Consider the following 26138-nt stretch of genomic DNA (forward strand, 5'->3'; position numbering starts at 1 on the left):
GTGTGTGTGTGTGTGTGTGTGTGTGTGTGGTGGTGGGGGGCGATGGCAGGGGGGTTGAGGGTGTGGGAAACTGCCCCGACGTATCTATTTTGCTTGGCCCTCTGCTGGTACCTGCAGCCTCTACCCAAACCCACCAAATTCTCTACTCCCCCTTGAGCATTATTTGTTCTGTACTAGCTGCTGTTAGAGGGGGAGGGGGGAGTAGGAGCTGGTCTTGACGTCAGCAAAGGGAGCTGTAGGGCAAAGTATGAAACAGCTTCCAACTCTAAATCTCCCCCCCCAGTCGCCTCACCATTTGTTGTGGTTTTGGTAAATGTCCCAGAGCTGAGTCCGGGTCAAAGGGAATCAACAGAACAACTTATGGCTAAAGTACTCCACTGGCTGCCTACTCATATAAGAGTCCATGTAATAAGGGGCGGTAATCTGGATAGACATATCGTAATGGCAAAGAGGGTGGGCTGGGTGGGTCATTTGACAAAAGAGGAAACGGGTGACTGTGTATTAGTTAATTTTAATGATCAAAATGTGTCTCCTATATGGTGCTCAGATTTCTGTGACCCCATTAGACTTCTTCTATAGATCGATAGTGGAGGCCGGAGCTCCCATATGCACATCGCAGGACTAAGGGAGCCTCCAGGCACACAGACACCGGTAGGGTGTGGCTGTCTAGTTGGAGAAAGTGATGGCGTAGAAGGACAGGGCACCTCCTTCCTCAAGAAGATCACTGGCAGAGAAGGCAAGGACACTGCACTCTTTTGCAGATGGCAAGGGTGATGAGGGGAATACTGGAGATGGTGGGGACAGAAAAGCTATATTTTCAGTTGTAGTATTGGTCCTTAAGCATAGTGTGTGACGGGCCCTGGGGGCATTGCTTTTGGGACATTTGTTCATTAACATGTTTATGTCCTATATGGAGCCTTGAAGCTAAACAAAGTGTCTACATTGTAAATAAACCAAATATACATAGCTTCATGTTGTTACATAACTCAAAAAACTAAGATATCTGTGTTTATTGTAGGAAAAATGGCCAAATAAAATGCCGCAAAATTGCTGCTAAATTTTCATATTTGTGCCGCTAAATTTGCTAATCCATGCCGCTATATCCTGGGGGGTCTGGTAGTGAGCTTGTTACTAAGTGTACATGCACACAGCCTTCCGCCACTGCATTACACGTGCACATTATGCTTCTAGTATGCGCTCTGTTCCTTTCTATATGAACCTTCATACTACGTATTATTATTTAACTATGTGAATTCTCGAGCACTCCAACTCCTCATTGAACCACGAATACCACTAACAGTTGGTAGATCGTACTTCAAAAATGAAGGATGCACTCAGCTCCTGTTTTCTATCAAGCTTGAAATAAACCTTCATTTACCTCTAGACGTTTCCACCATTAAAATATTTCTCCCTTTTCAGACATTCAATTGATTGGCTCAAGAAGGGCGGAGCGGAAGCTCATCCCGCAATGATGCCCTGGGCATTCTGATGCCTTCCATCGTGGTATCAAGACACCCTACCCGACCAGAGACCTGGTCTCCTGCACTACAAACGTACCCCGGACTTGGAGCTTGCATCAACACGTTGTGGGACACACCGGTGGTGGCAGGTGAGCAGTGAAGCCTCGATGTGCAGGACCTACAATTGAGCACAGTGAGGGGGAAGGGGCTGGTGTGCAGCAACCTGGGTGCACAGGTGCAGGCAAGCGATTTTCCCGTAGCTAATAATGTAGGACCATATTATGAAAGAATGGTGATAACATTATTGCCGCTTTAGCTGCCGGAAACTGTTGCTAAAGCAGCGATAATGGGCTTGATAATATGCCCTTGTGAATTTTCATAGGAGCGGAGGTTCACACCAGAACCTGGGCTTCAATGGGAAATCACAAGGGCATATTATCAACCCCTTATTGCCGCTTTAGCGTCAGCTTCATGCCACTAAAGTGGCGATAATGTTATTTCCATTCCTTGATAATATGGCCCCTAATCTCTGGACTCGTGTTTCATTTTAAAGACTTGCTGAACCACACTGTTTCTTGTGGACCCCAGCGTCCTAGACAAATGGGTGACGGGAAGGTAAACACTAAGACTGGTTGCAGTAGGCCGACGCTATGTCTCCTCCTCCCTCTCTTCTTTTGACACTCCCTCCCCTTCTCCCGTCCACCCACCCACCCCTCCCTTCCATTCTGACTCTCCTCCTTTCATTCAGACTACCTTTCTTTACCTCTTCCCCATAGCACACATACTTATGTTTCATTTTTGTCTTGCAGGTTTCCTACGCTGCTTCCCCTGGAGTCCAACCCACGATTTTTATATTATACTGTTTGTTCTATTAAACTTACGTTTCTATTTATTTGTGTTTTAATAAAGGTTACTTTTTTTCAAATAAATAACTGTGTATAGGTCTTCTTTTTCTGACAACACTTGTCTATTAATATTGTAAACATCTTCTGTTTATAGGAGATTATGAGGGAAAACCTTTCTAATATTATAGTGCACCTACCAAACATAATCTAACTGACTATTACACAAATGAAGCCTGGGTAATTCTACAACTGCAAGAGTTCTATGAGTGTATCACTTTATAACACCATAGTATTGCCTGTGTGATTACAGAACCAATAAGACACTACCAAGGACCACAGAGGCTTCAGGGACTGCAGAGGCCCACCCTGCATATTTAAATAAAGCGCCGGAGTGTGGCGATCCCTGGACTTCAGTTGGCCTTGAACCCCCCGAACAATTAGTAAACGATACCCGGGAAGGTGGCGGTCCCCTGGGCTGCAAAACTTCTCTGTGCCCTTCTGCGCCTAATTTACAAGTGACATTAAGATACCCTGTCCTACAGAGACTCTGCAATATAATAATTGGATTGACCACAGAACATTACCCACCAGAGGCTTCATTTAAATGAACGGGTGAGACCCCGCTTTTTTTTTGTGTTTCTTTTTTTCTCTCCATTTTTACCATATGCATCCCCTCTATTAAAGCGAAACAAGGTTTTCCTCCTCTGGCTTCAAGTAGTCAAACAAGAATTTGCTATCACAGGGTTGAAGCCTTGCACCAGCCCTCTAATAGCAAACACAAATGTCCCCCCAATGCACACCCCGGGACATTGTATGAGCTGCGCCTGAGAGGTCGACCTCTCTAGGACCATGATGCATTTGGTAGTATAAACGCATACTAACACTACTTACACACATGTAGTACAGCGACCAGAATGTAGTGAAGAAGCAGAGGAAGCGCAAAATAAAAAAATATAAATCCTACCAGAAGTCGGATGACATAGTTCAATGAGCCGACGACCCTGGCATGAGTAGAAACAGCTACATGAAGAAAAAGGGTCTACAGTACAATGCAAGCAATTTTTTAATATTGGTGAGTGGTGCCTTCTTTTTACCTTCTCCCGTTCGTCGCCAAATTTATGTAGTGAAGAGTCAGACAGCAGTGGATCCAATAAGTAGGTTTATTACAGGAAAACAAGACACCTGACACAGCCACCAACAGGAGCAGGGTGAGCATTCTAAACATCGAAAAAAAAATTCGACCCACACGAATATCGATGTCACAATATCGAAGGGAAAGAATATCGATGTTAGGAATATCAATGGACAGAATATCGACCCTAAGGTAAGTAATATCGATTTTTTTTATATCGATGTAAGTCATATATAAAAGTAAGTAATATCGATATCAAATATATCGATGTTACTAATATCAATGTTACTAATATCGATATTTATAATATTGTTATGTATTTTATTATGTATTTAATATGTTTGTGTTATTTGTGTTTCGTTAAGTTTTCTACTTGTTTTAAAATATATGTATACAATGTTTATATGTTAATAATGTTTTTTTTAAAGTTATTTTTGTTGTTTAATACCGTAGCCGGGTGTGGGTTTATGGGGGAATAGGGTGGGAAGTAATTTAATTATACTGAATTAATTAATAATTTTTAGGAATTATAAATTAATTTGAATTAATTTTTGCGTTGAAGTTCTGTAGCGGGTTGTGTGTTTATAGGGGAATAGGGTGGGAAATAATGTAATTGTAATTAAGTAATCATTTATTGTAAATAATTGGTATTGATAATTATGTAATTGTTAATTAATTAATAATTGGTAATTAATTGTTTTTAACTGGTAATTATTTGTTATTAATTGATTAATTGATAATTATGTTAAGGGTATTATTTTATTATTGGAGTGTGTTGTGTGTTTATAGGGGAATCGTTTTTGATGTAATTGAAATGTAATTAAATAATTATTAATTTTTTGGGGTATTGATAATTAATGTAGTAGACGTTAATTATTAATTGATAATTATTATAATTTATAATGTTTGGGTTATGAAAATTGTTTTATTGTTGTTTCATCATTAATTTAAAATTAAATATTATTAAACATTATGTATTGATACATTTAATTAATATATTAATAAGTAATTATTATTTGGTCATTAATGTTTATTAATTATTTGTTGTTGTTATCACAAATATTGTATTTATCAATATTTATTATTTGGTAATTATTATGTATTTCTTATTATTTATTGGTATTTATTATTATTTTATTGGTAATTAGTTATTCATTGGTAATTATGTTTTTATTAATTATTTATTGCTATTTGTAAATAGTTTAGAGTTATTGAATAAATAATACATTAATTCATTAAAAAAGTTATTTTATTTACAAGTATGTTATTTTTTACTTCTACGCTATCCAACACTTTCCCTACTGTTGCACTCTCTGGAGTGGGAATAGTAATTTTTACCCCTACGCTATCCAATGCTTTCCCTACTGTTGCACTCTCTGGAGTTGGAATAGTAATTTTTACCCTTACGCTATCCAACGCTTTCTCTACTGTTGGACTCACTGGAGTGGGAATAGTAATTTTTACCCTGCCGCTATCCAACGTTTTCCCAACTGTTGCATTCTCTGGAGTGGGAATAGTAATTTTTACCCCTACGCTATCCAACACTTTCCCTACTGTTGCACTCTCTGGAGTGGGAATAGTAATTTTAACCTCTACTCTATCCACACTTTCCCTACTGTTGCACTCTCTGGCGTGGGAATCGTAATTTATACCCCTACGCTATCCAACGCTTTCCCTACTGGTGCACTCCCTGGAGTGGGAATTGTAATTTTTACCCTCCGGCTATCCAACACTTTCCCTACTGTTGCACTCTCTGGAGTGGGAATAGTAATTTATACCCCTACGCTATCCACTGCTTTCCCTACTGTTGCACTCTCTGGAACTGCGAATAGTAATTTTAACCTCTACGCTATCCAATACTTTCCCTACTGTGGCACTCTCTGAAGTGGGAATAGTAATGTTAACCTCTACGCTATCCAACACTTTCCCTACTGTTGCACTCCCTGGAGTGGGAATAGTACTTTATAGCCCTACGCTATCCAATACTTTCCCTACTGTTGCACTCTCTGGGGTGGGAATAGTAATTTTAACCACTACGTTATCGAGCACTTTCCCTACTGTTGCACTCTCTGGAGTGGGAATAGTAATTTTAACCTCTACGCTATTCAACACTTTCCCTACTGTTGCACTCCCTGGAGTGTGAATAGTAATTTTAAGCCCTACGCTATCCAACATTATCTTTAGTGTTGTTTTTTTGGAGTTGGAATATTAGTTTGATTCCCTCTGCTATTTAATATTTTTTGTATTATTTTAGTTCATGTAGTATATAATTAATTTAAAAATTTTGAAAAGTAAATAAAAAAAATTGTTATACATAGTTATTTATTTTGTATTTATGTTATTTTTTATGTGTATAGAAGTATTTGTAATTTATAATATTTTTAAATCATTTATAAGTTTTTTAAATAATTATTACAACTGATTAATAGGTAAGTTTATATACTATTTATAATATGAATATGTTTAATTAATGTTTCATTACATTTGATATATTACTTGTTAATTTTAAACATTATTAAGAAGTTGTAATTTGTTTATTTTATTTAAGTATAATTTAGTTTATTTTGCATATTTTTTTAACTACAATTTTTTTATTTTTTTATAACGATATTTTTGGCATCGATATATTTTTGCCGATGTTTTTGTACTTACCATGTTGTAGATATGATGTCGATATTCTTGATGTTGATATTTTTGCTTCGATATTTCTGTAGGTCAATTTTTTGACCTTCGATATTTTGTCAGTGATCCCAGGAGCAGACAGCAAGGCAAATGTCTTCTCCAGCACCGGGTACAAACTCTGCATGGTTCCCCTCATTACAGCCCTATATTCTAACATTACATACTTAGATTCTAGTAGAATTACATACCAACATTCTACTATGACTTACATTGGAATACTACACTTTACAGCAATGAGCTCATGGTTTCATCCATGAGTCTTGAGACCGGTAGGGGTAAGTAGTTCGCTTCCGACTCCATATATTGTATAAACGCAAACTAACACTACTTCCACAGGTATGCTACAGTGCCCAGAGCACATCACATTAAAGCAATCAGCTCGGTTTGATCCCAGAGTCTTCACACAGGTAGGCGTGAGTACTTCACTTCCCACTTCCGGTATAGCATAAACGCACGGTACCAGTCAGTAGTTCCATTCCCACTCCCTGTATGGTATAAACGCCTACTAACACTACTTGCATTCGTACACTACAGCGCCCAGAGCCCTTCCCATTACAGCAATCACCTGGGTTTCAACCCCAAGTCTCCACACCGGTAGGCATGAGTACTTCGCTTCTCGCTTCCGCTATACTATAAACACACATTAGCGGTCAGTTGTTCACTTCCCATTCCCTGTATGGTATAAGCGCCTACTAACACTACTTGCACACGTATGCTAAAAACACCAAACCACATCACTTTACAGCAATGACTCCATGGTTTAGGCTCTCGGTTTCATACCCGAGTGTAGCACCATATCATATCAGCACCATGTCACTCTGACCAACACCGCACTTTCAGACCGGTTATAGTGACTACTTCGCTTCTCACTCCCCCACAAAGCTTACAGTGCTCCTACCCTCCTTTCCTATTTCTTCACCCTTTTTTCCGCTTACTCGCTCCAACTGAATAACAAAATGGCGACCAATACTACCTAGTTGCAAACGCACCGCAGCCAATAAGCAGCAAACTCCTGCTCGTAATGCCTCAGCCAATCAGATGGCAGAATTCCGAAATATCGATATCTGTAAATTCTGATATTTCTCAAAAACTACTGAACGGATTTACACCAAATAAACAAAAGCATGCTTTATACACCAAGACCCTTCTCCCTGCCAGATTTGGGGTAATTCCGTTCACCCGTTCGACCTGTAGCCTTGTCTAAACTTTCCTATGGGAATTAACATGGAGAAACCACGTTTTGGGACCCCCCTTTTATCTCGGCCCCCTTGACGAATCACCCCCAAACGTTCAACATAGGAGCTGATATAAAGAAAGAATTTGTTTTAAAAACTTCATGAAGATTCATAAAATGACGCCAAAGCTATAAGCAAAACAAAAAATGTTCTTCCTTTGGAAACTCGGTCCTAACTCTATAACTACCTACTAGCAACCGCCAGTAGGTAATAAATAACAAATTAGAATAGTTCCTTGATTCTTTTAGCTTTCAAAACTTCTCTCTGTTACTGTCTTTCTAATTTACCATATAAACAATTTTATTAATATTCAAGTACACATAGAAGTCAGAAATGCAACGTATTCTATCAACACACTTTCTAGAACAATCTACAACACTTGGAGGTTAAAAGTTCATCAATTTTTCTAAACCTAATGATTTTTTTGGCAACATTTTCTTGAACATTTAACAGCACGTGCGGGTTAAAGGTTCACGATTGTTTTAAGTTCGAACACAGCATTCCAAATGCAAGTAGCAGGTGTGGTTGAGTTGATCAAATTTTGCTCTATAATATGTACTCCACGTTCAAACTGCTTTTTCTTAACCAATCACAAAGATGCTTTTCTACAAAATGAATGTGCAACCTACTTTTAAAAAACAATGCTTCTCATCTCCCAATCAGGTACTGTTTTGTATGTGAAAAGAAACTAGTTCCCCATCTTTAAACATATCACGTATTCTAAGAAGGAACTGCATGAGCTACAGACATCTTTCCATACCTTCCAGCCATACCTTCAAAATGCTAGTGTGGATCGTAGTGCATAGCTATGTTTTCTGGTGCAAGAGGTATGCAGAACAGAAACGTATTGACTTAGACCTTGGTTAACAAAATGTGACATTAAATGGTTTGGACAGAGAGGACTGAAGTGGCACCAATTGTTGCCTTTTGTTAAAACCTGTATGGATCTCCAACTAATAAACACAAGGGCTGTTTTTAGAGCCGCCCTATAACTTACAACTTAGGCCCGCTATTTAAAGCCATATAATGGCAACTCCCGGCCCCTCGACAAAATGTATTCTCCACACAGCTGTGGCGCAGTGGCCAGACCATTTCACTTTGCAGCACAGGCCTCTCGCTTTGATCCCCGGCTCTACTCACCCATAGGAAGGAGTAGTTTGCACTTTACAAATACTGTATTGATTTATCTTCGCACTACCTATACAACACCACCTAAGCACCATATACAAGTTGAACACATGTGGCACAGTGCACAGAGCACATGACTTCACAGCATAGCACACAGTTTAGGCTCACGGTTTCATCCCCGAGTCCAGCAGCAGCTCAATTTAACAGCATGACACTCTACGCAATACCTTACTTAATTTCTGTAACCCGCACTTTCAGACCGGTAGGAGTCAGTAGTTCAACGGCTTTACCCCGAGTATGTTAGCAGCTCAGCTTAAGCCCCCAGCGCCATCAGACCAGTAGGACTGAGTAGTTAGCACTTCACAAATACCAAATTGATTTGATACGCACAAATTTACCTTAGCACTCCCTCTATAACACCCCCTACGCACCATACGCAAGCTACAATGTTCGAAACAAAAGTTCATCTAAGTAGCTATAACTACATGCTCACACTACTTGGACAGGTATAGCACAGTGCCTAGAGCACATGACTTCACAGCATAGCACACACAGTTCAGGCTCACGCTTTCATGCCGAGTCCGGCAGCTGCGCAGCTTCACACCATGAGACTCTAGACAATACCTTACAAATTTTCCATAGCCCAAGACTTTCAGACCAGAACGGGTCAGTAGTTCAGCCTAGTAGGTATAAACACATGCTGACACTACTTCCACCGGTGTAGAGCAGCGGCCATGGCACATGACTACACAGCATAAGACACACAATTTGAGCTCACGCTTTAATCCCCGAGTCCCGCACCAGCTCACCTTAACAGCAACAGACTCTAGGCAATACCTCACTTAATTTCCGTAACCCACCACTTTCACACCGGTAGGGGTGAATACTTTGCTTTGCACCCCCTCTATTGCACACACTAAACACCCCACAGAAGTCACAGTGCTCCTACCCTCCTAGTTCCCACTTTTTTAACCCTTTTTTCTCCTTACTCGCTTCAACGGAATCACAAAATGACGGCCAACACTTCCTAGTTGCAACTGCTCGCACCGCTCGCAGCCAATAAGTAGCTCGTGCTCGTAACGCCTCAGACAATCAGATGGCAGAATGCCCAAATATCCATATCTGTAAATTTCGATATTTCTCAAAAACTACTGAACGGATTTACACCAACCAAACAAAAGCGTGCCAAGACCCTTCTCCCTGCCAAATTTGGGGTAATTCCGTTCACCCGTTGTTTCCCATGGAAATTAACACGGAAAAAACATGTTTTGGGACCCCCCTTTTTTCTCTGCCCCCCTTGATAAATCGCACCCAAACTTTCAACATAGGAGCTGATATCAGCAAAGAATTTGTTTTGAAAATATTGCGAAGATTCATCAATCGGCGCCAAAGTTATTGGGAATAGAATGTTGTTGAGGGGTGAAGGCAGACGAAGGAAGATGGCGGATGTGCGCCGCCGCTGAAGGACGCTCAGCTGCTCCTCGCCGTGCTCCCGGCAGTCTCCTGAGAGCCCCGCTCCAAGCGCGGCAGGACTAAACTTTTGATCTCCGCTGCAAAAACCACGAAAATACGGAGGAAAGTGGCGGAGGTTTCTTTGCTTAAAACGCCACCGCAAAACAAACAACAATTGGCGGAGATCAGCTGGCTCGCTCAGCGGAGATCGGCTGTCCCGCCTCTGCTTCAGAGCCGTTTTTTTTCTCCTGGCTTTACTCGGCTCCCGGCTCGTAGCGGCTTAAGAAAAAAAAATGCGAGAGAGGTATTGAAGCTGCCTTTCCCTTTCCAGTGACATCGCTTTTGATAAGGACTGGTGGAATACAGTAGTTATTGCCCCTGCTCTGATTCCCTTGACTCCTGGCCTTCGACTCCGTGTTCCAGTCTCCACATTTTGTGTGTGCGGGTTGCTGGCGGGGCCGAGTGGTCAAAGCAATAGTAACAGTAACATTAACACCAGCTAACAGATGATGATGTGTTTGGGGCGTTTTGGGCTTTCAGATTTTCAGTGAGAATATTACTTTTTGGCTGGTTCTTTTGCCTACTTTCTACGGATGTGCCGTTTTACTGATGTTAGTTTTCTGCTCTGCTCTGCTCGAACGGCTAGGTGGACAACAACTAGGTGGGAGCTTCGAAAACTGGCTTTGTGCAGTCAGTCAAAATCTCCAGTTCGAATTAATAACTGTTTTTTTGGATCTAGGGGTGAGCAGCGAAGCCATGTAAAAGTGGCATCGATGCCGGCGGCCTCGTTTGAAGCAGGGGAAGAGTATAAGAAAACACAGAGAGAGATGGATCCACCACACACAACCAGAAGAGGGCGCGCTGAGGCTCAAGCAGAAAATTTGACAACCACAGGAGCAGGAGCAGGAACTGAAGATATGAATGGAGAGACTGTGTTGCGAGAAAATTCTTCTGCAGATAACGTATTAATGTTGGAAAAAACTTTAACAAGTAATAGCGCATGCAGCTCTCAAGTCGACACGCAGGTGGGGAAACTCATTTTGAAACTTCTGAGCTCTGGAAAAGCGACAGCGCTTCTTCGCTCCTGTGGGTCTGAATCTGCTGTTCCCCTCGCTCAAGTGGCAGAAGTCTTAAAAGCAGCAGTTAAAGAGGGATGGGGGAATATTGAGGATTGTGATTGTAGAGTGGATATGTCTCCTACCACTCTTCCCTCTCCCCTCCCTCCAGGGGGTATATGCGTAGTAGCAGCTGCTAGTGAGACTTGTAATATTTCCCTTGGTTCAGTAAATTTGCAAATTGAAAGTTCAAATGCCAAAGGCCCCAGCTGCCTGTTGAGCGATATAGCACAGGACAGTAGTCCAAGTAGGCATGATCTTTGCCTATCACAGAGCCTTGGAGACGGAGCCAGTGAAATTGAGAAGCAGATAATGGTTACGACAGGGCTCAGGTGTGTTACTAACGTGGAGGTGGTAAAAGCCCATTACCCAGCAAATCCGGATCCTGGCAGCAGCAGCCTGGGAGGCAATGCCCAGGAGGAAAGGATAAAGGGCCTAAGATCATTCGGAATGTGAACGGTGGAAGAGGGCGTGGAAGGGCTGGCAATAATGTGCAGATCCTCGAAGCACTTGGCCGATTAAAGGGTGCAACCAGTTCTTCTAAAACCATGCCAGGAATAAGCCCTCTGCGCAAATGGGTCTCCTCTAAGGGAGAAGTACGAATCCATTATATCAAGACTTTCAACCGCAGGGTCACAGGGGGATGGTGTTACCCCTACCCCCTCAAAGGGAGGTGCTGATTCACATGGTAGTTTGAAAAATGCAGCGACTGTGGCACAGCAAGGTACTTATAATCTTCCGTCTAGTGATACCAGCCCAAGAAATGTGGATCTGCCAACATCTTCAGCAATAGACGCCGTGTACTGCCAAGGTCAAAAGGAGGTTGGAGGGATACCCTCTCACTCAAAGAAGGCCAGAAGTTTCAGACATAACAGCTCTTTAACAATGTTCGGCTCGGCTTCCTCCCCCCCTATGTTGCATGACTCTAGTACAGTGGAAATAGGACCTAATGCTGGTCAGGACTATTCGAGTAGGGGGAGTTAGGGGGGCGATAGGGGTGAGCCCCCTCTTTCCGGCATCATGCATGCTCTCGTTGATCATAGAGCAGAAGCGCAGGCATATTATCAACAGGCAAGGGCGGACTCTGGTGAAATAAAAAGAGCTCTGTCTGAAGTTGCCAGCAAGGTCCAGCATTTGTCGGTGGAGGTCTCCGATTTCCAGGAGCGAGTGGCAGGTGTGGAAGAGATTAACTCTCATACTGTCAAGGTGGTTACTGCACAGGAGTCACAACTTGCTTCAATGCAACTCAAAATTGACGACCTGGAAAATCGCCAGCGCCGCCATAACTTGAGGATTTTTGGGATACCAGAGGGGAAAGAAGGCACCGTTCCTCGGGCTTTTGTTGTGGATCTTTTACAAAAGGCATTTCCAGACCTGGAGGATTGGGACATGGACACGCAGGTCCAAAGAGCACATCGGCTCCCACTTTTTCTGTCACCTAATATGCAAGTTAAAAAAAATTACTCCCGTCCAATTTTGGTCTATTTTGGTAACTTTCTGCTTCGTCAGGCTATTTTTTTTAAAGCTAGGCCAACAGCCCCTCTTCAAGTAGATGCTATGGCGATTTTCGTCAGATCTGATCTGTGCAAATCTTCAATGGACAAGAGATGGCAATTACGACAACTAATGGATTCATTTAAGTTTGTCTGTTCTCAGGTTTTTTTGCAGGAGTCTGCCCGGCTTAAAGTTTTTAAGGATGGCCGCTCCTATTTTTTTGTTAATGAGCAGGAGGCTAAAAAAGCTTTGGCCACTTGGCAAACTCCCCGTGACTAATGGATTGCCTAAGGTCTTGGTTTATTCTGAATTGTCTGCCCGGGTGAGGAGGTCAGAGGTAATGGGGTAGGAAGCATGGCGGTAAAGCTATAATTTTGTAATAAGTTAAAGGCTTATTATGTCAGTCCTAAATTACAAAAATTTTAGAAGATAAATGCAGCTTAGTTGCTGGGGTGGTGGTTGGGGGGAGTAATGTGTGTGGGTTTGACCGGGGGCATCTGGGGAGGGGCGGTTGGTCTCTCCTTCATTTGCTGTCATTCAGGACAGCTTCCAGTGGGGTGATTCCTTTTTCAAGAAACGGGATAGGGCCCGGGGGGGGCCGTCAAGGGGTTTGGGTGTAAGGAGGGGGTTAAATGGGAATAGAATGTTGTGATTTTCCTACGGTAACTAGGTCCTAACTATAACTACCTACTGCCAACCTCCAGTAGGTAATATATATAAAAAAATACACATAATACTTACCTTTAATACTTACCAAAATACTTACATTTAAATGTAATATTTTAATACTACGTGTATGCCTTTACCTTCAATGCATTTACATCGAAAATCGTTGTTAAGGCATTCATGGTAAAGGCATACTCCATTAAAAAAATTGTTGTAAAAACATTTGTTGTAAAGACGTTGTCATTATTCAGCCTTCGCTGTAAAGGCCTTTCATTGTTCAGCCTTCGTTGTAAAGGCTATTTCTTGTCCTAGATGTCTCTGAACCCCATCATCCTGTTTTCTCCCTTTCAACCAATGCTCTCCTCCTGTCTTCTGTCAAATTTCTTCTCAACCTCAGTCAGACCTGTCAAATTGTTTCTATGAGCATTAGCCGTGTACAGTGTCGTTTTTAATCTACAGAAAGTGTTACCGAATTTCATAGTCTCAGCATGAAAATGCCTATTCAAATACTTGAGAAAAAGGAACTTCAGGAAGTACAGATCATAATTTGTATAATATTATTCGAAATGTACCTTTTCATAAAACAGACATAACAGAAGACTACAAGTAACACTATACAGAAGAGGAATACTGTGAAAGGTAATTCCCTCTGATGCAGGTAACTGTTTATACAGACATAACAGTCCCTTGCATCTATAGTGTCACCATATTCATAAAGCAACTTAAGATACACATTTGAAGAACAATCTCCTCTAGATGCATCTACGTGCCAAGCTTTATAATATAGTGTGCGCAAAGTATTATCTGTAGGGCTCGTGGTCTCATTCTTTGGGCAATCTTAATATCTCTCTTTCTTGCTTTCTCAACCAACGGTCCTCAGCTGGTGTGACACAGCACTAGGCTCTTCATCAGGGTCTAAGTCGGACTCAGGTAGTTGTTCAGGCCAAGACTTCTCAACTGTCAGTTCATCAAGACCCCCCTCAATCAGAATATGTGTTGTCAAAGGCTCTTGCCAAGCCTCAGTACTCTATGCATCCTCTTCTTGCTGTCTCTATGTTGTGGTTACACTACAGGGATAGGTACTATCACCTCATCAAGGGGACATTCTACTCTCTGCGTGTGGTCTGAATGGACCCAGTTGGGAATGCAGCCACACTTCATAGCAGTATTCATCACTAGGATAACCTGGTACAGTCCATGCCATCTAGGCTTCAGAAGCGTTTTCTGAATGCCTTACTTTTCCAAGACCCAGTGACCAGGATTGAGGTCATAGCACTGCTCCAGACAATGAGGGGTAGCAACAGCTTCAATCTGGCTGGACACAGGATGGACCACATCAGATAGACCCTTGCAGTAGTCAAGAACCATATCATCTGTAATATTTACAAGCGCATTTACGGGCACTGAAGGCAGCCTCATTGCTTTTCGTATGATTATCTTGCGTGGGGGATAATCTTGTTTTTCTGTCAGGGACATTACGAAGACTCATCAGCACAAGAGGCAAAGCATCTGGCCACTTCAAAGATGTTGATGCACACACTTTAGCCAATCAGGCTTTCAACGTTCCATTCACCTCCTTAACAATGAACAAGGTTTCTGGCTGATAACTGCAATGTAATCTCTGTTCCACTTGTAACACTGCACACAACATTTTCAGGACCTCACTATCGAAATGAGTCCCTCGGTCTGACTCCAGCGAGGTGGGGAAACTGAACCTTGGCATCAATTTCCTCAACAACAACCTGACTACTTTGAGACTGTCATTTCTTCTAGTCAGGTAAACATCCACCCAATGCGAGAAGATGCACACAATCACTAGGACATATCTCAGCACGTTGAACACAGACATTTTGATAAAATTCATATGCATTCTATTGAATGGCTCTCCTGATCTTCTAATATGACTCAATGTCACTGGAGTTTCTTTTCCCTACATTCATCTGTTGATACACAATACATCTGTGGCACAATTCTTCAGTCACCAGTATAAACTGTGGGTTAAGCCAATGTTGTCTAAACAACCGGGCCATAGTATCCCTCCTAATAACATGGAAATTTCTTGTCATTGGGGACAACATGCTGTCTGGTAACACTGGTCTACAGAAAACCATACATCATCAGTTCTCTTCACACATCCAGCTCTGATACAACTCTGCTGTTCTGCCTCTTACACTTCCACCTGCAATCTCTGCAATTCCCCCCAAGTATCAATTGTTGACAACAAAATGTTATAGTTGATCTCACCGAATTCATTCATATATGCACCATTGAACGTCCGTGGCCTCATCAGGATATCGGTTGCCCACTTTCACATACACATCACCCACTGCCATGAGTGGAACACTTCACTACTCCGATTTTTGCAGGCAGCTGTAGTGCTTCAAGCAGTCTCATAAAATGTTCCCCATTGACGATTGGGGATCCAGATGATGCCATAAACCCTCTTTGTGACCATAACTGTCCGAAGTCATTAACAACACTAAAGCCATACTGACTATCTGTAAATATAGTCACTCACAGCTGTTCAGAGAAATAGCAAGCCCTAATCAGAGCTATCAGTTCAGCCACTTGTGCAGAGAACTCCCCTTAAAGCCAGGAGGCTTCGGCTACCCCTGAGACTGTGCAGACTGAGTATGCAGCTCGCAAGTTTCCTTCATTGTCTCTCAAACATGGCCCATCCACAAACAGTATGTAATCAGACTCTACCAATGGCTCATCTCGTATATTGGTGCATAGTTCAGTGACAATGAGACAATCATGCTCAAACTCGCCCTAATCATTTTCTTTCTCCAGAAGAGGCATTAAAGTGTCAGGATTCAAAGTAGCACATCTCTTAAGGATGACATTTTCCTCAGCAAGTATGATCTGTTTGTATATTGTCAAGCGACTGTTGGTTAAGTGCTGTTGCTGGTATGTGTAAACAAAATTTGAACGGAGTGAGGCACAAAAACAGTTAGGGGATGTCCCATCACAATACTTTCACACCATTCCATGCTGACCCTAACTGTTGCCATGGCTTTAAGGCACCCAGACAGCCCTGTGGTACAGGATCAAGAGTAGCAAAATAGTAAGCCATAGGTCGTCTTGCATTTCTGTGCATATGTGTGAGTGCTGAGAGAGCGCAGCCCTCCCTCTCACTGCAGAGAAAAGTAAAAGCTTTATTATAATCAGGTATTCCTAGTGCTGGGGCACAACAGAGACTGTCTCTCAGCTCCAGGAAGACAATCAAGCAGTCATTATCCCATGGTATTGGATCAGACACATCCTAGTGTGTCAGCCTCTGTAAAGTCTTGGCCACTAGGTAAAAGTTGGTATCTACTGGTGACAATAGCCCACCATTCCCAAAAACATCCTGACTTCTCTCTGGGTGGTAGGCAGATTCATTTTAAGAATCGCTGATGTTTCTTGTGACAGCTTGCTCGCTCCTTCTCAACGTGATGTCCGGGATACAGAACTTCTTTCTGAAGATACTACAGCTTACTCAGGGTATATTTTATGTCCATTCTCAGCTAACAATGAGATGGTGTCTCGTTTACAAGATTCTTGAGTATTTCATGCCACTAACAGGTCGTCAATATACTGAATTATGACAGAGTTACAGGACATGATCAGAACCTCAAGATTCTTTTTGAGTATTTGATGCCTGGGAGATGCCTTGCTCCTGGTACTTAATTTAGCTGCCAATTCCCTCTGAGCGGCCTCAGGTTACAAATGTTATTTTTATAGGTTTTTAGTGTTGTCACTGTTATTTGGATTAGTGTTCTTTTACCAGTGACTGCACTTCACAAGTGAGCTTGAGTAAACAATGGGGGTTGCTGGACCCTTGTTCGTTGATTTGTTTGCATGCACTTCTTTAAATTGCCACGCTGAGTAGCGTTCATCATCATACTCCTGACAAGCCCAAGGTGGCATGATTCAAATCCTGCTCAAAGCCCGTCTGTGCAACTTTATCAAAGAAAGCTTCTTCATCGGACATAGGCCCCACTTAAATGATCCTTGTAGCACTAGTGTGCATTTACGGCTTATGCCTAACTTCGGGTAGATATTGTAGCCACTAATTCTCACTGAGTGGACTCATTAAACTATTGATATTTGTATTTGTGTTTTTAGTGTTCTCATGGTTATTTTGATTAGTGTTTTTTTACTAGTAACTGCACTTCACAAGGGAGCTTGAGGAGCGCAGTGGGGGTTGCTGGACCCTTGCTCTTCGATTTGTTTGCTGGTGCATTTTTTAATCGTTGCACAAAGTAGAGCTCTTCACCATGTCCTCTGACATGCAACCGGATGCCGGGCTTCAAAGTCTGCTCGACAGCGGATCAGCGCAGCTTCATCAAAGGAAGCTTCCTCATTGAATATTGGCCCCCACCTTTACGTTCCTTGTAGCACAAGTGTGGATTTACGAGAGATGCCTGGCTCCAGATACTTATTTTAGCCCCCATTTCTCACTGAGCAGCCTCATTTTACTATTGTTATTTTTATGTGTTTTTTGTATTGTCATTGTTATTTTTATTACTGTTTTTTACCAGTAACTGCACTCCACAAGGGAGCTTTTGGAGCACAGTGGGAGTTGCTGGTCCCTTGTTCATCGATCTGTTTGCCTGCATGTTTTTCAAATTGCCGCGCTGGGCTTCAAAGCCTGCTCGATAGCACATCGTGCAGCAGACACGTGCAGCAGACGCTCTGGTGGTGCACCAAAAAAGCATCAAAAGGTAGCTCACCTGCACCCATACATGCTCAGCGCAAGCCCCCCTGCTGGTTTCACTTCTCAGGAGGGAGCTTGGGTCAGCTATTCTAGGGTGCAGCTGCTCAACTTGAACTGCCTAGGTAAGACATGCACTGGCCTTTTCTTGAACCCGCTTAGTTGCGATGAAATACCTTGCTGTCCACCTTGAAAGATTTTGTGAGCAAATGCCAAAAATAAATCCCTAAACCCACCTAAAAACCTCCAATGAGGAGAGTTAAACACTTATCTAGTTGCCGTCACACACTCATCAACACAAGATCCCTGGTAAAATAAAATGGGACTGAATTGGCTCAAATCTTGGAGTTCCAATCACTTGATCTGGAATTTATAACAGAAACCTGGGCCTATGCTGCTTCAGGCCCGGACCTGACTGTTGCCGTTCTAGCTGGTTTTTCTATCTTCAGGATGGACCACGAGGGAAAGAGGGGTGGAAGACTAGCCATTATTTATCATGAGCAGTTTAAAAAATCATTTCTATTGCTTCCTGTTACTTGGTATTGTGAAGCACTGTCTTTTAAAATTGAACCTAACAAACATCTCTCATGTAATGGCTTACTTATATGTTGCCCATCCCTGTCCCTTGAGCAACCTTTATTAATTATTTCAGTCAACTTTTGGAAACTGAGGTTGACTCTTCAGAACTTACGATCCTTTGAGACTTTAATTTTCATTTAGAAAATCTCCTTGATAATGATTTGGCTCACCTCATTGATTTAATGGCTAGTCTGAGACTAGCTCAAATGGTCAAAAGACCTACGCATGTAGCAGGCCAGTTACTTGATGGAATCTTTTCAGACAACCCCCATCTTCAAATTGCACCTTCTCTACCACTTGTCCTGCTCAATCATCTGGCAGTCATGTTTGAACTCAAATTGGTGGCTAGAGACTCAAGCATTAATCAGCGTCAACCAAATAGGACCTGTCACCCTTGGCACAAGCTAAGCACCGATGTGTTAAATGCAACAGTAGTTCAGACCCTGCCGGTGGCTTCCAATGATTTGGATTCTGCTGCCTACAATAACCAACTATGGATAGACTCCACTCTAAACCAACGTGTTCCACCGATAGTGTATCAACGATACCAAGCTAATCCTTCTGAACCTTGGTTTTCTGAAAAAAGTAGGCTTGAAAAACAACATTTCTGTAGGCACCAAAGAAAGTGGAGGACTAGTTACGATCAGTGGCGGCTGGTGGCAAATCACATTGGGGAGTGGCGCAAAAGATATACACATAACAAATACACATAACATTCACATACATACACATATATACACAAATTCAAATAACACATACACGTAATACAAATAACAAATACACAATATTATTCACATTAACATAAATATAAACATACAAAAATCACTTACATTACACTGCCACTCTACCTTCTGCAGCACATCCTCATTGTTCTGCAGCAAGTCCTCAGAGTGCGAAGCCCACAGCCAACTCTCTCATCCAATCAAGACGCTGTTCTAAAGCATCTTGATTGCCTGTTATTTGCTGGCTCAATGCTCCAAAAGGCACTGTAGGCATGTGCCTACTCTCCAACCCAACTGTCCAATAAATCAGGGTTGGAGAGGTTTGAAATGTGCATGTCGGTTTGGCCTTAGCAAGATAGCCGGCCAAATCAACACGTATATTGCAAACTGAAGTGGCCACTCCTCACTGCTGCCAATCTTTGGCAGCAGTGGTGCACTGGCCCCGCCATGCCTTTGCACTCCGTTTCCTGGCAGAAAGCGTAAAAAATAAAATGGTAATAAGATTATTTTATTACCATTTCATTTTTGATGTTTGTTTCCTAGCAGTGTGGGGGCGACACTCCTCCACTCCAAGGGAGGAACTGCTGACCCTAAAGAGAAAGAAATCTATAAACGTACCATCCTAGCTTATACAGAAATGATTTATATATAAGGAAGGAGTTTGCTATTTCACTTCTAAAATTGAATCTTTAAAAAATTCCCCTAAGGAAAAAACTGTTGAGGCTCCTAAAAAACAAAAACAATATGGCCAATCAATTGTTCTGTAACACAATAGCTTCCTTCTTCTAAGACAAGGTTAAAGCCATTTACAACACCTTTTTGCCAACATCGAGCCCCCCCTTTCTCTTGTCAGAGGTGCCGCTGCAGGGAGATCAAATCTAGGGAAATAGCCTGAAAAGTCTCTTTATGTAGATGCCCTACGTTATTGACCACTTTCTCCCAATTAACTTCAGAACAAATCCAGGGTTTATTGAGGAAAATCAAATTGGGCTCCCCTATTGACCTTTGCCCTCCTAAACTCGTGCACTTAGTACCTGAGATCACTTCGCTTCATCTTACGGACATTTTTAACAGAATGTTCAGTACCAGTTAATTCCCTAAAGAGTGGAAAAAAGCCTCCATCCTTCCTCCTCTTAAGAAGCCCAACCTAGATGCTGCAGACCCTAACCACTATCGGCCAATTTTGCACCCTCTGTTTCCAGCAAAAATTGTTGAGAAAGCCATTAACTTGGAATTGACTTCATTTATTAATGAAACCATCTTCTACATCCAACCCGGTTTGGCTTTACAACCCAACATAGTATGGAATTGGCTTTGATCACGGCTTCAGAAAAAATCAGATGGACTCTTGATACAGGAGGAAATGCTGCCTTGATTTTTTTAGACCTCTCTGCAGCATCAAACCTAGGCCAATCACGACTTGCCTATTAATTGTCTTTTTTTCCATGGAATCAGAGACACAGCACTCTCCCTTCTGAAGTCCTTTCTTACGGAACAAGAGCAACTTGTCCCCTTAGAGGATTTTATGCCACCTTCCTTTTCACTGACATGTTGGGCCCCACAGGGCTCATCTCTGAGCCCTACTCTTTATGTAACTACATTGGCTAGCCTGAATAAATCATCTGGCTTCTCCTTGGTATCTTATGCTGATGACATCTAGATTGTGTTATTAGTGACAAGTAATCCGGAGGTCACTGCTACTAGATTTCCCAACTTCATGCACCAAACTGAGAGATAGGTGAACAACAACTGTTTGAAGTTGAACTTGGCTAAAGCTGAGGTTCTGCAGTTTGGCAGAAATACGTCCTTCCCGGTCATAAAAGTGAAAACCCTCAGGGTTCTTTTTGCCAGTAAGCTGTCTTTCGAAGGTCAGATGAATTCTATTACATCTTCTTTCTTTATGCTAAAAATACTTAGGAAAGTCCTTCCCTTTATACCACGGGAATTGCAATAAATTGTTGTCTCTGCTCTTATTATCTCTCAAGTGGACTACTGCACTACACTCCACTAAATTCTAGAAAAGCTTCCTAAATGTCTTGCAGATTCTACAGAATTCTGCTGCCTGCCTGCTCTTAGTAATCCTGCAGCATAAGTCAGCATCACAGGCTCCTGCCCAGCTTCACTGGCTTCCCATTAAGAAGCGCATAGATTTTATGGCTCTCTCCATCACATTTAAAGTCTTGCATAATTCTAGACCTGCATATCTCAAACTGCGCTGTCAGCGGTACACCTACCAGAACTCTTTGTTCATCCTCAACCTTTAATCTAGTTGTTCCAAAATGTAAAAGATTAAACTGGGGTGGCAGGAGTTTTGTAACCTGCACCTCCAAGCTGTGGAAATATACCTATTGATCTCAAGAAGAAGACTGATTTGTTTGCTTTTAGAAAAGCCCGAAAAACGTGGCTTTTCGATAAATAGGAGTCGTTTCTGGGCTATTCTTTATATCCATTTGGTTGATTCCCTCTCTTGAGCTGGCGCCTAGACACCTCCTGGTATTAAAGCGCTCCATACATTTTATTTTCATTTCATTGACAATTGAGGGACTTTCTTTATAACTAACCCTGGGCGAAGAACTACGCTCCGTTCGCGGAGCTTGCGGAGTTTCGGCAACTCCGCGTTCCGCGGAGAACGCGTAGCTGTCGATTACTCCGCGATCTGGTGCGTAGCGTAGTTCTTGCGCGCTGAATAACATTATCGTGTGCGCGGCAATGGCTTACCTTGGTTCTGCGTTTGGTTTTTCCCGGTTGCGTGTGCCACCATGTAGGTTCGCGCGATATTTAGCGCGATCATGCACTTTTGTTGTGCGAACGAGAAGATGAGTTCCCGAACATGTCTTGCACAACCCGAACACGTTACTTGTGACCCGGAACAGGAAATAAGGGAACGCAGGTGGGCGGGACAAACCTCTTGGGTAACTTAGCGCGCTAGTCATCCCGAGCATGCAGGCAGTGCCCCGAACACGCGCACCGCGCTCCCGAAGACGAAAAACGGCGCGCGAACGGGTCTAGCAAGCAACTACGCATGTCCGCGGAGCTACGCGTAGGTCGCGGAGTGCAAGTGCATCTTCGCGTAGCTCCGCGGAGTGCGGCTCCGCGAACTACGCCCAGGGTTATTTATAACCTTGTGGGACTCAGCAACATGCTAAAATACTGTTCTGGAACAGGAAATTGTAAAGGTACTTGCTGTCCTCATGCAAGGGTATAGAGAAGAAGACCTGACACAAATTGAGGACAGTGACCACTGTGCCTCACATGGAATTTGAAACAAAATCACAGCTGTATTTTGACCCAAGGGTTACCAGAGAATGACAATGCTGTTAATCTCCCTCAGGTCCAGCACTATGCGGTAATTACTGCTAGGCTCCTGCAAGCCCATTATTTGTTAATTACACAGACTCCCCATTATCTCCTTGAAAATTCCTCATTGTATCATTGAACCAAAAACTGGAGTCATACCAGCAATTGTATCAGGGGCCAGATTATACTGTGGGGTTCTTCGGTACTTAACATTGGGTTTTACTTTTATCCCACAGGGCAATTCCCTTTATGAGACCAATATCTTTTCCATGAAAAGTTCCAGACCTCAGGTTTCACTGTATACTGTAGGCCCAGTGGTAAGTCCTCATTGTCATCAAAAGGTACAGTTCAATGGTTGGCCCTTGCCTCACCACATTTAAGGTGACATCATCGCCATGAACGTGGAACTCTTTTCCTTTCAGAGTAAAGTAGATACTGCAGTTTAACTTGCACAAAAGATCACATCCCAGTAAGCTCACAGGTCTCAAATCACACACCCCACAAACTGGTGATTATCCTCAAAGAACCCTATTTTAACAGGTACTTCTTCTGTTACAGCATTCGTCGTTTGCTTATTTGCGACTCCTAAAACTTGGATTCTTTTTCCGAGAGGGATAGGCTTGGAACTTCCACTGTTCTAACAATAGAACCAGTAGCACCAGCATGGATCAAGAATGATGCAAGGTGGCAATACACCTCATCTTCTACAAATGGACCACTCTGTTCTACCTCTAAGACTGTGCCAAGTACGCAATCTTCCTCCCCCCTTAGCCACCGTCATTGTGCCTGATCAGAACTATAGCACTCAAGTGAATCAAGCATATAAAAATGCTGAAATGTATTCGGATTTCAGAAGTATTCTGATTTAAATTTAGGAATTGATTTGAATTAAATCAGGGACCATTTGCATTTTGCTGCAGCATTGGGGCTTGTGAAACCTGCATCACTGGAACTTGAGCCACATTAAAATATGCATTCTCTGTCTCTGTATATTCTATGACTGTATGGGGTTATTACTCTGAGGCTGTGTAAACCCTGATTTCTGAACCTGGTTCTCATTGTTCGCTATGTTGGGATTGAGATAACATTCCCACTTCCATTGCCCTAACTTATTGCAACAATGACAAGGATCTGATTTCTTCAGAGTTTCCACATCAATCCCAGTAGTCGGTTAAATTGGAATACCATGACCTCTACCATGTTACGGAATCCCATTTCCACCTTATATCGTAGGCGTTCCCTGCTGATACACTACTTGCATAGAACCAACATTTCATACAAAAGGTTGAATCTGACTCTCTTTGTGCTGCTTTCATCTGTGCCACCATCAATTTCTCCTTCAATCACTTATGCTTCACTTCCATGTCATCACTACAATATTTCACATATCTTAAAATCTCATCAACTAATTTATTCTGCCAACAGATCAAATGCTGTTGAAACATCAAGCTAATCTCAGGCCTCAATCCCATCACAAAGTGAGACACACATTTCCCATGTCTTTAGCTTTGAGAGTCTCAATTCCATTGTGTTGCTTAAACACACACACCAGCAACAACCTCTCATAATTGGCATGCCCTGACTCTTTGTGCTCTTGGGTCATTCTGTCAATCTTCAGCAAATCAATGTCTTTAGTTGGTATTTTTGCTTTCAAAAAGGTCAGCACCTGTTGATACTTTTTCATTACTAATGATGATGGGGCATGTGATAATGGGTGTCTTTGGTGCTCATTCTCCGGCCACTTTATAGCCACAAATCACTTGGTACCACCATGTCGAAGAAAGTATTCAAATCTACCCCCAAGACTTGTGAAATCTTCACAAATTGTTCAACATGTGTATAGCATTCCACTGTCTTTTCTCTCAACTTTGGGAAATCATTGAATGACACAAGAACATCCAACTCCTAAGCACTGGGACATAACCTCCACCAGACACGTCCCTCAATTGAAAATTTGAAGCTCCCTTTCCATCCATTTAAAATGGAGGTGGATCTCCCTTTGTTTTCTTTGGAGCTCTCTTCTTCGCCCATTTGCCTTCCAACTTATCTAGTTCACTCCACTTTTGGATGTTACTAATTAATTCCTTATTTTGTGCTTTCATTCCTTGTGTTCTCATACTGTTAATCTCAATCTCATCAAAACCTACCCATTAACTTTTCTGCAATGACTTGGATCAGCTTGAATCTACAACATAAGTGTGAACCAATTCAGACAACTTATCACAAGTTTGTCCTGCTCGTTTAGTGTTATCTTTACAAATGAATACAAGTTGGTTCTCTTGGTAGATGTCTAATATCATCTCATCCAGTTCTAGCTTTGATTTGACCACATCCCCAACATTTTCTCTCACCCAGGTCTGAAATATTACTTTGGCTATTCCTGAACATTTACTTTCTCTTGGGGACCCATTTAGGAACCTAATAAAATCATCTATTCCTCGGGAGTTAATACCATTTGGTACTAAAGAGGTATTAAACGCTATCCTTTCACTGGGATTACTGTTGATAACACTCTAAGGTGAATTCCAAATAGACATGTCAAAGTTTTGTGTACTCTTTCCCATCAGGTTCTGACTCACATGTACTTCTGTATTTCCCGGTGCATTGACTATTTCAGAGTTTCCACTGTCAACTGCACCATCATTTCTACGAGTTGGGCCACATTTTATGCAGGTGGACGCATTGATAACAACGCCTCTAGAAAATCTTTGCTAGAGCCGTTATAACTGTCTTTGCCTGTATTTTTTTGGGTTTCCTGTCTTTTCCTCCTTCCCTTTCTTTTCTTTCGCTTCCCTTTCTCAGGTTCTTTACTCGTCAATATATGGTACAATCTGGTACCTTCTAGTATATCAGTTCTCCACCACCATTGTTATGCATTCCCATCTTGCTATGCATTGCTTTTGGGACTCTTTCCTGATATTTGTCCTTTTCCCTAACATGAGTTGCATGCTCCCAAGCGTTAAGTGCTTCAAACTGTGCGGGCCTAGGGGGCAACTTCATTTCGTACAATGCCCTTCGCAGGTTTTCAATGATTCTCAAATGAAATGTGCCATAGCGTGGAAACATCAATGCACCTCCTTTTTCTGTGTTCTTATGCCATTGATTCAATCAAATACATGTGTGAAGGCCCACATTTATGGCCATATAATGATCTGTGCTTCTTTGGGTGGTGCCTCTACCCCTCTCAAACAGGTATTCTCATATCTCCTCTAATCAGATTTTGTATATCTTAAAGAATTTAACTTTCCAACAACATCAACAATCACAAGTAGAATTTTGTTTCAACCCAAGAAATTCTTTACCCACAGTTCTCATTCGGCATCCCAACTAATAACAGGGTAGCTCTCTATGATGTAGTCAAACAAGAACAGTGCCAACCGTCAAATATCAGGGTGGCAAACTATGATGTACTCCTCACTCTTCACAGTGGCACACCCCCCTTTACCAAGTTTTCTTGAGCTTTGCATACAAGCACAATAACAAATGGAGGCAAAGTCAACAAACGGTGTCTGCTCCACTATAGAATCAATAGTATTCAATCACACAAGAAATGGTCCAGAGAGACATTTTCTTGTCTACTCTGACTCACACTCGAGTGAAAACACGACCAGTAGGGAATCACCCGGATTAGT

The sequence above is a fragment of the Lissotriton helveticus genome, chromosome 1_1 (assembly GCF_964261635.1).
Source record: "Lissotriton helveticus chromosome 1_1, aLisHel1.1, whole genome shotgun sequence".
NCBI lineage: Eukaryota > Metazoa > Chordata > Amphibia > Caudata > Salamandridae > Lissotriton > Lissotriton helveticus.